General features: G+C 39.6%; 1 pseudogene; it reads left to right on the top strand.

The window, feature by feature from the left end:
- The first annotated feature begins 2,522 nt into the window (after positions 1-2,522).
- On the top strand, positions 2,523-7,077 carry LOC115984414 (annotated as a pseudogene).
- The last annotated feature ends 4,676 nt before the right edge of the window (positions 7,078-11,753 follow it).

Genomic DNA, 11,753 nt, shown 5'->3' with positions numbered 1-11,753 from the left:
AGGTTTTGGGGGGTATTTTGGTAATTTTTAGGTTTCTGGTGGGGTATTTTGGTCATTTTGTAGGTTTTGGGGTTATTTTGGTCATTTTTAGGTTTTGGGGGTATTTTAGTGATTTTTTGGGTTTTGGGGGGTATTTTGGTAATTTTTGGGTTTGGGGGGGTATTTTGGTTATTTTTTGGGTTTCGGGGGTATTTTGGTCATTTTGCAGGTTTTGGGGTTATTTTGGTAATTTTTAGGTTTTGGGGATATTTTGGTCATTTTTTAGGTTTAAGGGGTATTTTGGTCTTTTTCTAGGTTTTAGGGGTATTTTGGTCATTTTTAGGTTTAGGTGTTATTTTGGTCATTTTTTAGGTTGAGGGGGTATTTTGGTAGTTTTTGTGGTTTTGGGGCATTTTAGAGTTGAGTGATTTGTAGAAATGATAGTTGGATCATAATTGGGTACCCAATCAAAACCCAATAAGCATCAGTGTTAATTGGGTTTAATTGGGTTAATACCCATTTAACCCAATTAATAATTGGGTGGATTTGGGTTTCATTTAAGTGGGTGGGTTTGGGTTGATTTTGCCACCCGATTCATCATCATCTATTTTGGTATGTGCTACTTGTTGTGGCCTATTTTCTCTCTTTCACTGAAAGTATAAGTCGGAGAGATTTTCTAGCTGGTTTCATATTTGGAGGAGCCTCAAGTGTTTACCAGGTACATATGCCACTGCACTAACACTAATATTTTACATGCTTTCTACACTAAAGGTCCATTTGGATAGAATTTATTTTGCTGAAACTGAAAACTGAAAACACTGTAGCAAAATAATTTTTAAATGTGTGAGTAGTACCGTGGGAACCATTTTTAATGAAAAAGTTGCTGAAAAGTGAAGTTTGTAGGACCCGTGAATAATGCATGGATGCACTGTTCACTGCTGAAAAGTCAAAACATGCGGCTGAAAAAAAAAAAAAAAAAAAAAAAAAAAAAAAAAAAAAAAAAAAAAAAAAGACATCCGCGTTTGCAGATCCAAACGGATACTAATTCTCTGCATTTTTATACTCATTTTATGTTTGGGGTTCTCTCAATTTCTATTGGAAGTATGAAGGGGCTGCATTTCAACATGGAAAAGGGCCTAGCATATGGGATACTTTCACTAGGGAACATCCGGGTCTCTCTCTCTGTCTCTCTCACACACACATTTTTAGTGAATAAGCAATTCTATTTATTGAAGCAAAGCTTAAGGATCCTATCAAGATAAGCAACCCAAATGAAATTGATAAGACTAGATCAGATTGAAGTTAGCAAGGATTACTCCTATCTCATTTGTAACTGAATGTACTGTACTTATCTAAAACTCTTCTCATCTGTATCTAATATGTAACAAATGAAAGTAAAGACCACACGTCAATTGGTGTGGAGCACAACATTATTCAAATTATACTTGTTTTGTTACTATTCAATCAATAGAAATATACAAATTTAGTAACAAAATCAAAACAAGCAGCAACTAGTTCTGGAGACTAACCTACAAATGCATCAGAAATTACAACTAACTTCGACTAGTATGTGTCAAGGACAGAAATTGGGGTCCTCCAAAGGCTGCAGAGTGCTTTGATTTTAGTTGAAATTTTGACTTTTAGGTAAGTAGACAATGAGCTCCACAGACCAAACAAGAATTTCTTCAGTAAATCAGCTTCATCATCTTACTTTACTATTATGGATTTTTTTGCTAGATTGGAATCCTCCAAATTGATGGGTAATGAGTAAGAAAAGAACCTAATCCACCCAAAGATAGTATATATTAACCTTTGGGCCAGTGTACTTGTATATTCAATATATAATTAAACATTAGAATAATGCAAACCCATCCTAAAGGTGAAATTATTTGTACCAAGTGTATTACACATTCTTCTCACACAAAAGCAAACCTTACATGCAGGTTCTGTACATATGACAGCGTTAATGTAAAAGGAAGGTATAGACTTATAGTACATGGAGTTTTTACGAAATAATGTCTCCTATGTTGTGAACATTTAAGTCAAAGGGATTCTTGTTAATTATTGTTTAATTACAAATTTTCCCTTTTATTTGTAATCTTATAGGGTCTTCCTTGGCTAAGAAAATGGGCTGTCATACTCTTGTGCTTAATATAGTGCATTTTATAATCACAAGGGGATCAACATATGTGACATAACATTTTTTGAAATTAAAATAAAAATAACTCTTATTTCTATGTATAGTTCGATGTATAACAATTTTTTTAGTGTACCACTTAACTCATTAGAGAATTTTTTGAGAAATTTATGGTGTCATTCCAGAAAAAATTGCGGACCATACCACAGGGGATATAGCTGATGAATTTTACTATCGTTTTAAGGTATATATGTTTAATTCATGTTATTGTATTTTCTTAGTTTCTTACACATCAAAAAGAAAAAAAGACTACACTGCAGTTGAAACTTGAAACGATGTTTTCATTCTTTTACTTTTGCTTTTCTTTTATGCATTAAATTAATGAAAAGACCGAAAAATGTTTCAGGGGAACATAGCTTTGATGAAAGAAATTGGTTTAGACTTCTTTCGGTTCTCCATCTCATGGACCAGAATACTACCTAGTAAGACCATTGTTTAAACTCAATAACTCAACCTTTGCCATTTATTTTTTTGAAATCAATTTAAAAGAATTAGGCTTAATTTCATAACCATTTTTTTCCCTACTAAGAACCAACAAAAACATGTCATTTTTGGGGAAAAAATATCTTTATTTGGTATTATATTCAAAGTAACAAATTATCCTGCTTATAAAGCTTAATTTTGTCCTTAGGGGGGAAAATCAGTGGGGGAGTGAACCAAGAAGGGATCACATTCTACAATAACCTCATAAATGAGCTATTGTCTCAAGGTGAAATTTCCCTCCCTCTCATATGATTCTCATAAAGCTAATCGTAATTTGTTTTATCAATATAGGCCTCCTCCTCATATTGACTATAAAGAATTAATCAGGTTTAAAACCTCTTATAACTCTATTCCATTGGGATGTTCCACAAGCCCTTGAACAGGAGTATGGCCGATTCTTGAGCCAAAACATAGTGTAAGTTTTGAAGCACACATTAAATCTATTATGAAATTAGTATATATATATATATATATATATATATGCAATTTGATTAATCAACAATTGATAAATCTCCTATAATTAGGGATGATTATTGCAACTATGTGGATGTTTGTTTCAAAGAATTTGGTGATAGAGTAAAGTATTGGGTCACAATTAATGAGCCAAATATATTTACCATTGGGGGCTACATAACAGGAGTTGATGCACTTGGTCGATGTTCTAACTATATCGGAAATTGCACATATGGGAACTCTGGGACAGAACCCTATATAATGGGACATAATTTACTTCTTTCTCATGCAATTGCTGTGAAATTATACAAGGAAAAGTATCAGGTATGTGCTTTTAACAATTATCAATTTAGAGAGGATATACGAAGGAAAAGAATCAGGTATGTGTGAGATAGACACTGTGCTTTAGATTACACAGAACACTAGCCTTGGTTGATTTGTGCTATTAATACCTATAAAACTATCCTAATCCTTCTTAAGAAAAAAAGGGTGTGCTTCAATATATATTCTTAATAAGTTAAAAAGAAGGTTCATAATATTGCAAAAGTTTTCTTTCAAAATAGAATGTTTTATCATATATTTTACGGGATAAGATAATCTGAATTTGATTTTTGTAGGTTTCTCAAATGGGAGAAATTGGCATTACAGTACAAAGTTATTGGAATTTGCCTAAATACCAAACAGTTGCTAGCATCAAGGCTGCCTTTAGAGGTCTTGATTTTAGGTTTGGATGGTACGTTTTATGACTTAATTTTATATTAGACTCAACAATTCCTATAAATAAACACATTTGTCTTCAAACGTATTTGCAAAAGGCAAATACTTTTGCCTTGAAGTAGAGGTAGTTAAGAGAAGCATTCTATGCCATACAGCAAAAACCAACAACAACAACATAAGCATTCTAAGCATAGCTACGACAAGTTACAATCTTAGGCTTTTAGATTAAGTAGTTAAGATATTTTCTCAATGTATTGTATCGAACCCTTATAAGGAGACTTGTTATTATTATTTCTATTATTTGTGTAGGTTTGTTGATCCAATTATTTTTGGTGGCTACCCTAAGACTATGCGAGTTTTGGTGGGAACTCGACTGCCTTGATTTACGGAATCGCAATCCAAGATGTTAAAAGGTTCTTTGGATTTCCTCGGAGTAAATTACTATACTGCAAGATATGCAAACGACTCTACATCTTCTAGTAGTGTCGACCTAAGTTACACAACAGATAGCCATGTAAATTTGACTAGTTAAGCTCAAAATCCATAAACTTGATTTATATATTGGGTGATGAAAAGAATATATATTAACAATTTTATAAAAAAGAAGTGTCATTAGTCATCAAAAAGTACTCCTGGTATTAATTTTGTTGAAATGGCATAAATCATATTCATTGTCCCCTCAATTTGTAAATCTTTTGTAGTAAAATTGGTAGTCACTTTTTCATTTTCCTAATATTTTTTCCTAACACTCATGTAGTCACTCTATTTAATGCCACAGTAGAGAAGGATGGCATTCCTATTGGTCAACCAGTAATCTCTCTCACTCTCACTCTCACCACATGTTTGAATATAATGAGTATTTTACTCCTTGTATATACTAAGAAAACTATATAAACAATGGTTTTGTAGACTGCTGCTAAATGGCTTTTCGTTTATCCAAGAGGAATTCGAGAACTTATGCTATACGTAAAAAAAAAAAATAATAATCCACCTATTTACATTATCGAAAATGGTAAGAAACTATCTTCATCCTTTAGTGTAATTGAAATAGTTATCTAAAATTAAATCAAATATATGTATACATTTGTGCTTTTCAGGAGTTGTTGATAATGGCACATTGCCAATCCAGGAGGCTCTCAATGATAGCATGAGGATAAAATACTACGGTAGTCATCTATCAAATCTCTTGAAGGCTATAAGGTGAGTGACTTTGCATATAAGGATAATGGCCATAAATTATGCCATTATGATGGCCGAGCACTACTTGAACCCTAATGTTGGATATATTATATATGTGTGAATTAGGGAAATTCTATAATACCCCTATTTTTTCAAATATGGTATCTCTAATAGCATGATTTTACTTTATAGTAATTGTGGGGCCCAACAATTCGTGGACTAGGCCCATTTGCCCTTAGAGAGTCCGAAGGCCCAATCCGAGGAGAGCTGTGGCCCAAGCTCTACAACGCAGAGCACAAAAGAATTTTGGGAGGCAGCCGAGGACAGTGTAGTCCTCGGCAGATCCATAGTCCCACCAGAACAAAGGGGTGAAACTGGTATAGGGACGAATTCATAAGGAGATCCAAGATACCTTGGGGAGGTTATCCTTACTACCCCTCCAGATAAGACCCAGCGCCTGACAGAGCCGCACTCTGCAGCTTTATCAAACCATCCCCAACAATTCCGGGATTGGACTGATGGGACAAATGTCAGTGTTTGTAAAGACTGACCCTACACGTGGACGAAGGATAACGAATGCAGACGAGTATAAAAGAAGAAAGTAAGTAAATCGAAAGGGGATCCCCATCCCACCTCCAAAAAAGAAATATCACATGGGGGGAGAACATCTCAACAACACCGGACTTCACTGAAGAAAGTCCGTCGTTGGATAACCGGGGTAAGGCCTCAATGGTCCTCGGATCTACTCCGAGGAGTCCCATCCCATAGGGTGCGACGTCTAAGGGCTTAAATGTTCAAGCCCAATCCCTTTTTTCTACCTGAATTCCTCTAAAGCCAGGATCGGACATCGCCCCGTGACCAGCGGCTAGCTTTTCAAGCCCACTCTCTACAAATCATATTGTGAGGGATCTTTCGTACGTGAGCCCAACATCCTTATTGGGCCGCCAGAGAATTGTGTCCTTACAATTGGCGCCGTCTGTGGGAAAGCTTGCGCGTTGGCGCAGGTGGCGGTGGAATCAACTCATTGGCAAGCAGAAATTTCTGGGATCTCCTCCGTCTCCGGCGACATATAGTTGTCGCTCCGACGAAAGCTTTTGCTAGGGGCTACGCCTCGTAGTACTAAGGGCGCGGGCATCTCTAGGGGCTCCCAGCCTCGAGTCAACTTTCCCCGCCCTGGTGTAGGGGCTTATGGTCGAAAAAATAAATCAAGCAAAAAAAAAGAAAATCTTATAAGTTTTGGACAGAACCAAGGCCTTGCATGGTCCTCGGACTCAAGCCTATGGGGAAACCAAGTACATAAAAAGATCATAAGTTTTGGACAAAACCAAGGCCTTGCATGGTCCTCGACTCAGCCTATGGGGAAACAAGTACATAAAAAGATCATAAGTTTTGGACAGAACCAAGGCCTTGCATGGTCCACGGACTCAAGCCTATGGGGAAACCAAGTACATAAAAAGATCATAAGTTTTGGACAGAACCAAGGCCTTGCATGGTCCTCGGACTCAAGCCTATGGGGAAACCAAGTACATAAAAAGATCATAAGTTTTGGACAGAACCAAGGCCTTGCATGGTCCACGGACTCAAGCCTATGGGAAACCAAGTACATAAGAAAATCTTATAAGTTTTGGACAGAACCAAGGCCTTGCATGGTCCACGGACTCAAGCCTATGGGGAAACCAAGTACTATGGCACGTAAACCTCAAGATCCATCCGAAGAGAACTTCTCGTTAACGGTTGGGTCAATCCCTTAATTGCACGGGTTCCCCGGTCTACCCTCGGATCCCCCGTACCAAAGGGAATGATGCGCTACGGTACAGCATATTACCCGAAAGCACAAAGTCCTTCGCTACTCGACTATCATCTCAGACGAATTGTTTAGAGTTTATCATTCTCGGGAATTGGTTTAGCGTGCATCGCGCAGCACTCAACAGCTATCTCGGTTAGTTCCATGAATTTAATCTATTGAAGATTACCATTGTTATACTTGATAATATTTGCGAGTTTAAACTAATAAGGGTTTGTGCTAAAGTGTTCTTCTGCCCAGAATACTGTTAAGGGCAGGCTTAGACTTAATATTCAGACCCAAAGTGGTCGTTGCAAAAAAAAAAGTATGTATAAAGAAACAAACGCATCTTTTATTAAGACAAAAGAACAGTACAGTGTACAATAAAAGCTGAAACAAGCTTACATTAGAGTTAACTGCGTAAGCAAAAGAAAAGTACAAAAGAGTGAGGATGATGCCGAGGAGATATCTCAGAGGAGAGGTTGGCTACTGTTCCAAGATGTCGTCTAAGGAAACTATTCCTCGACGCTTCTACATGCCCATAACTCAGGCAGCCAAAGAACCTGACCTTAGGCTAACACCATCTACAGAAAAGATGCAGGGAGCCAGAAGTTGGGAAGCCCCCGCAGAAATTTGTCTGCTACAAGGCAGACGGCGCTGATGGCGGAAATTCCTTCTTCGGACATACCAAAAATCTGGCATGACCAGAACCTGCTTCGGATTTTGACTAAAAGAGGGAGAAACATCCTTTCCCCTCTCTCGAACTGAAATATTCTCTTGAGTCTACGCCTCCTTGACCCGTACCTCACTATTTGGAGTCTCAGGAAGACACGGCGCTTTCGTGGCGGAGAGAGCTCCTTTGCCCCAATCCTCGCCTCAAACATGATGTACTAAGAGAGGAGACTGAAGAATTCGTGCGAAGGTAAAGCAACTTTCTCTCCTATTTATTTAAAAGATGAGGTGATGGCATTGAATTCACGCAGCGTCCCAAGGAACGCTACAGACAAAATGTCTCCGGCTCGATTTCCAATGCCGTCTGCAACCCTGAGATTAAAGGAGCCTCGTGAAGGCGCACCTCGAATATTGGGACGCCAAAAAGTACCGCATGACCAAAGACTACGGAAATACCTCTAAATCTGTGGGCCCAATAAATTCGCGGCCCAGGCCCGTTCTGCAGGGAAGCCCACGGACTATGGCCCACACCAAGGAATAACCATTGCCGAGGACAACTACCTGCTCGGCAGACTACGAGACACCTGAGGAAAGAGCATAAAGCTTTGGACAGAACTAAGGCCTTGTATGGTCCTCGGACTCAAGCCTATGGGGAAACCAAGTACAAAAAATTATTATTATTACAAGTTTTGGACAGAACCAAGGCCTTGTATGGTCCTCGGACTCAAGCACTATGGGGAACAGTACAAAAAATTATTATTATTACAAGTTTTGGACAGAACCAAGACCTTGTATGGTCCTCGGACTCAAGCCTATGGGGAAACCAAGTACAAAAAAAAAAAGCACATAAGTTTTGGACAGAACCAAGGCCTTGCATGGTCCTCGGACTCAAGCTTATGGGGAAACCAATTACAAAAGAGAAATCTTACAAGTTTTGGACAGAACCAAGGCCTTGCATGGTCCTCGGACTCAAGCCTATGGGGAAACCAAGTACAAAAAAGAAAGCTCATAAGTTTTGGACAGAACCAAGGCCTTGCATGGTCCTCGGACTCAAGCCTATGGGGAAACCAAGTACGAAAGAGAAATATTACAAGTTTTGGACAGAACCAAGGCCTTGCATGGTCCTCGGACTCAAGCCTATGGGGAAACCAAGTACAAAAACTCATAAGTTGACAGAACAAGGCCTTGCTGGTCACTCGACCAAGCTATGGGGAAACCATTGAGGGACCAAGAAGCTCATAATTTTGGACAGAACCAAGCCTGCATAGTCCTCGACTCAGCTATGGGAAACAAGTACAAAAAAGAAAGCTCATTATTATAGACAGAACCAAGGCTGCATGCGTCCTCGCGACTCAAGTATGGGAAACCAAGTACAAAAAAGAAAGCTCATAAGTTTATTGGACAGAACCAAGGACCTTCATGATCCTTGAGCTCAAGCCTAATGGGGAAACAAGGTAGAAAAAGAAATGCATAATTTTGGACAAATCAAGGCTGCATGGTCCTCCGCACTCCTAACGCCATGTGGAAACCAAGTACAAAAGAAAAATTATCAAGTTTGGACAGAACCAAGGTACTGCTGCCATGTCCTCACATCAAGACACTCATGGGAGAGAGCCAGTACAAAAGACAAAGCTCATAGTTTGGACAGAACCAAGGCCTCCTCATCTCGGACTCACCTATAGGGCGAAACCAAGTTACAAAAAAGAAAGCTCCTAACAGTTTTGGACAGAAACCAAGGCCTGCATTGGTCCTTGGACTCAAGCCTCATGGGGAATCACCAAGCTAGGGAAAAAAGAAAGCTCAAAGTTGGGGAAACCAAGTAGAAAAAAGAAAGCTCATAAGTTTTGGACAGAACCAAGGCCTTGCATGGTCCTCGGACTCAAGCCTATGGGGAAACCAAGTACAAAAAAAAAAGCACATAAGTTTTGGACAGAACCAAGGCCTTGCATGGTCCTCGGACTCAAGCTTATGGGGAAACCAATTACAAAAGAGAAATCTTACAAGTTTTGGACAGAACCAAGGCCTTGCATGGTCCTCGGACTCAAGCCTATGGGGAAAAAAAGTACAAAAAAGAAAGCTCATAAGTTTTGGACAGAACCAAGGCCTTGCATGGTCCTCGGACTCAAGCCTATGGGGAAACCAAGTACGAAAGAGAAATATTACAAGTTTTGGACAGAACCAAGGCCTTGCATGGTCCTCGGACTCAAGCCTATGGGGAAACCAAGTACAAAAAAGAAAGCTCATAAGTTTTGGACAGAACCAAGGCCTTGCATGGTCCTCGGACTCAAGCCTATGGGGAAACCAAGTACGAAAGAGAAATATTACAAGTTTTGGACAGAACCAAGGCCTTGCATGGTCCTCGGAATCAAGCCTATGGGGAAACCAAGTACAAAAAAGAAAGCTCATAAGTTTTGGACAGAACCAAGGCCTTGACACATGGTCTCGGACTCAAGCCTATGGGAAACTCAAGTACAAAGAAACTCAAAAGTTTTGGAAGAACCAAGCCTTGCATGGTCCTCTCGGACTCAAGCCTTATGGGAAACCAAGTAGAAAAAAAAAGCTCAATCAAGTTTTGGACAAGAAAAGGTTGCATGTCCTCGGACTCAGGCCTAGTGGGGAAACCAAGTAAAAAAGAAATTTACAAGTTTTAGACAGAACGCAAGGCCTTGGCATGTCCTCGGACTTAGCCTAGTTGGGGAACCAGTACAAAAAAGAAAGCCATAAGTTTTTGACAGACCAGGCCTTGCATGGTCTCCGGACTCAAGCCTTGGGGAAACCAAGTACAAAAGAGGAAATATTACCAGTTGTTGGACAGAACGGGCCTTGGCATGGTCCTCGGACTCAAGCCTATGGGGAAACCAAGTACAAGAAGCTCATAGTTTTTGGACAGAACCAAGGCTTGCATGGGTCCTCGGACTCAAGCCTATGGGGAAACAAGTACATATAAAGAGCTCATAATTTGGACAGAACCAAGGCCTTGCAATGGTCCTCGGACTCAGCCTAATGGGGAAACCAAAGATACAAAAGAAAGCTCATAAGTTTTGGACAGAACCAGGGCCTTGCATGGTCCTCGGACTCAAGCCTATGGGGAAACCAAGTACAAAAGAGAAAATCTCATAAGTTTTGGACAGAACCAAGGCCTTGCATGGTCCTCAGACTCAAGCCTATGGGGAAACCAAGTACAAAAGAGAAAATCTCATAAGTTTTGGACAGAACCAGGGCCTTGCATGGTCCTCGGACTCAAGCCTATGGGGAAACCAAGTACAAAAGAGAAAATCTCATAAGATTTGGACAGAACCAGGGCCTTGCATGGTCCTCGGACTCAAGTCTATGGGGAAACCAAGTACAAAAAAGAAAGCTCATAAGTTTTGGACAGAACCAAGGCCTTGCATGGTCCTCGGACTCAAGCCTATGGGGAAACCAATTACAAAAAAGAAAGCTCATAAGTTTTGGACAGAACCAAGGCCTTGAATGGTCCTCGGACTCAAGCCTATGGGGAAACCAAGTACAAAAGAGAAATATTACAAGTTTTGGACAGAACCAAGGCCTTGCATGGTCCTCGGACTCAAGCCTATGGGGAAACCAAGTACAAAAAAGAAAGCTCATAAGTTTTGGACAGAACCCAGGCCTTGCATGGTCCTCGGACTCAAGCCTTATGGTTGAAACCAACTACCTCGGATAGGAAAGTCCCGGCCCAAATACTGATAAATTGTTAAGTCCAAATAGATGTTAGATGATGAGCGGGACCTCCGCTATCTCGCAGCCGAAGGGGCTGTTCATTTTTGCGGCGTGATATTTGCTCGATAATTACTTCCTCACACGAAGACATCCAGTCTAATCTCGGCTTTGTTTCCGGGCAAGTTATCGCTACTTTACGAGTACGCATTGCTATGTCAGAAACAATTTATTAAAGTCTATGGCTGACATCTTAGTATTTAGCCAGATTTTGGATTATGTTATCATTGATTCAAGCTATCATTATTGTGCGAGAGCAGCTTGCAAATTTAAAAAAAAAAAAGAAAAAAAGCATAGAACAACCATGCGAATAAATTAACACAATTTTAGTTAACTACGAAAATTATTATCACGTACAAAGAGGGCTCAAACAAGGCCTATACAAAATGTGAACTGCCTAATCAACGATAACAGTCCGCCGTACAATAATGTAACAGTCAGGCGTCTTTAAATCGTACTTCAAAGTCTCTCCAACTCTACCTCATACTGTAATATTACGATAAGACCTTCTTTGAGAAAATATGAAGGAGATGGAGAATAGTAAGGAGAAATCAA

The sequence above is a fragment of the Quercus lobata genome, chromosome 4, assembly GCF_001633185.2.
Source record: "Quercus lobata isolate SW786 chromosome 4, ValleyOak3.0 Primary Assembly, whole genome shotgun sequence".
Lineage (NCBI taxonomy): Eukaryota > Viridiplantae > Streptophyta > Magnoliopsida > Fagales > Fagaceae > Quercus > Quercus lobata.
The sequence above is the reverse complement of the archived record's forward strand: the minus strand, read 5'-3'. Positions and strand labels throughout refer to the sequence as shown.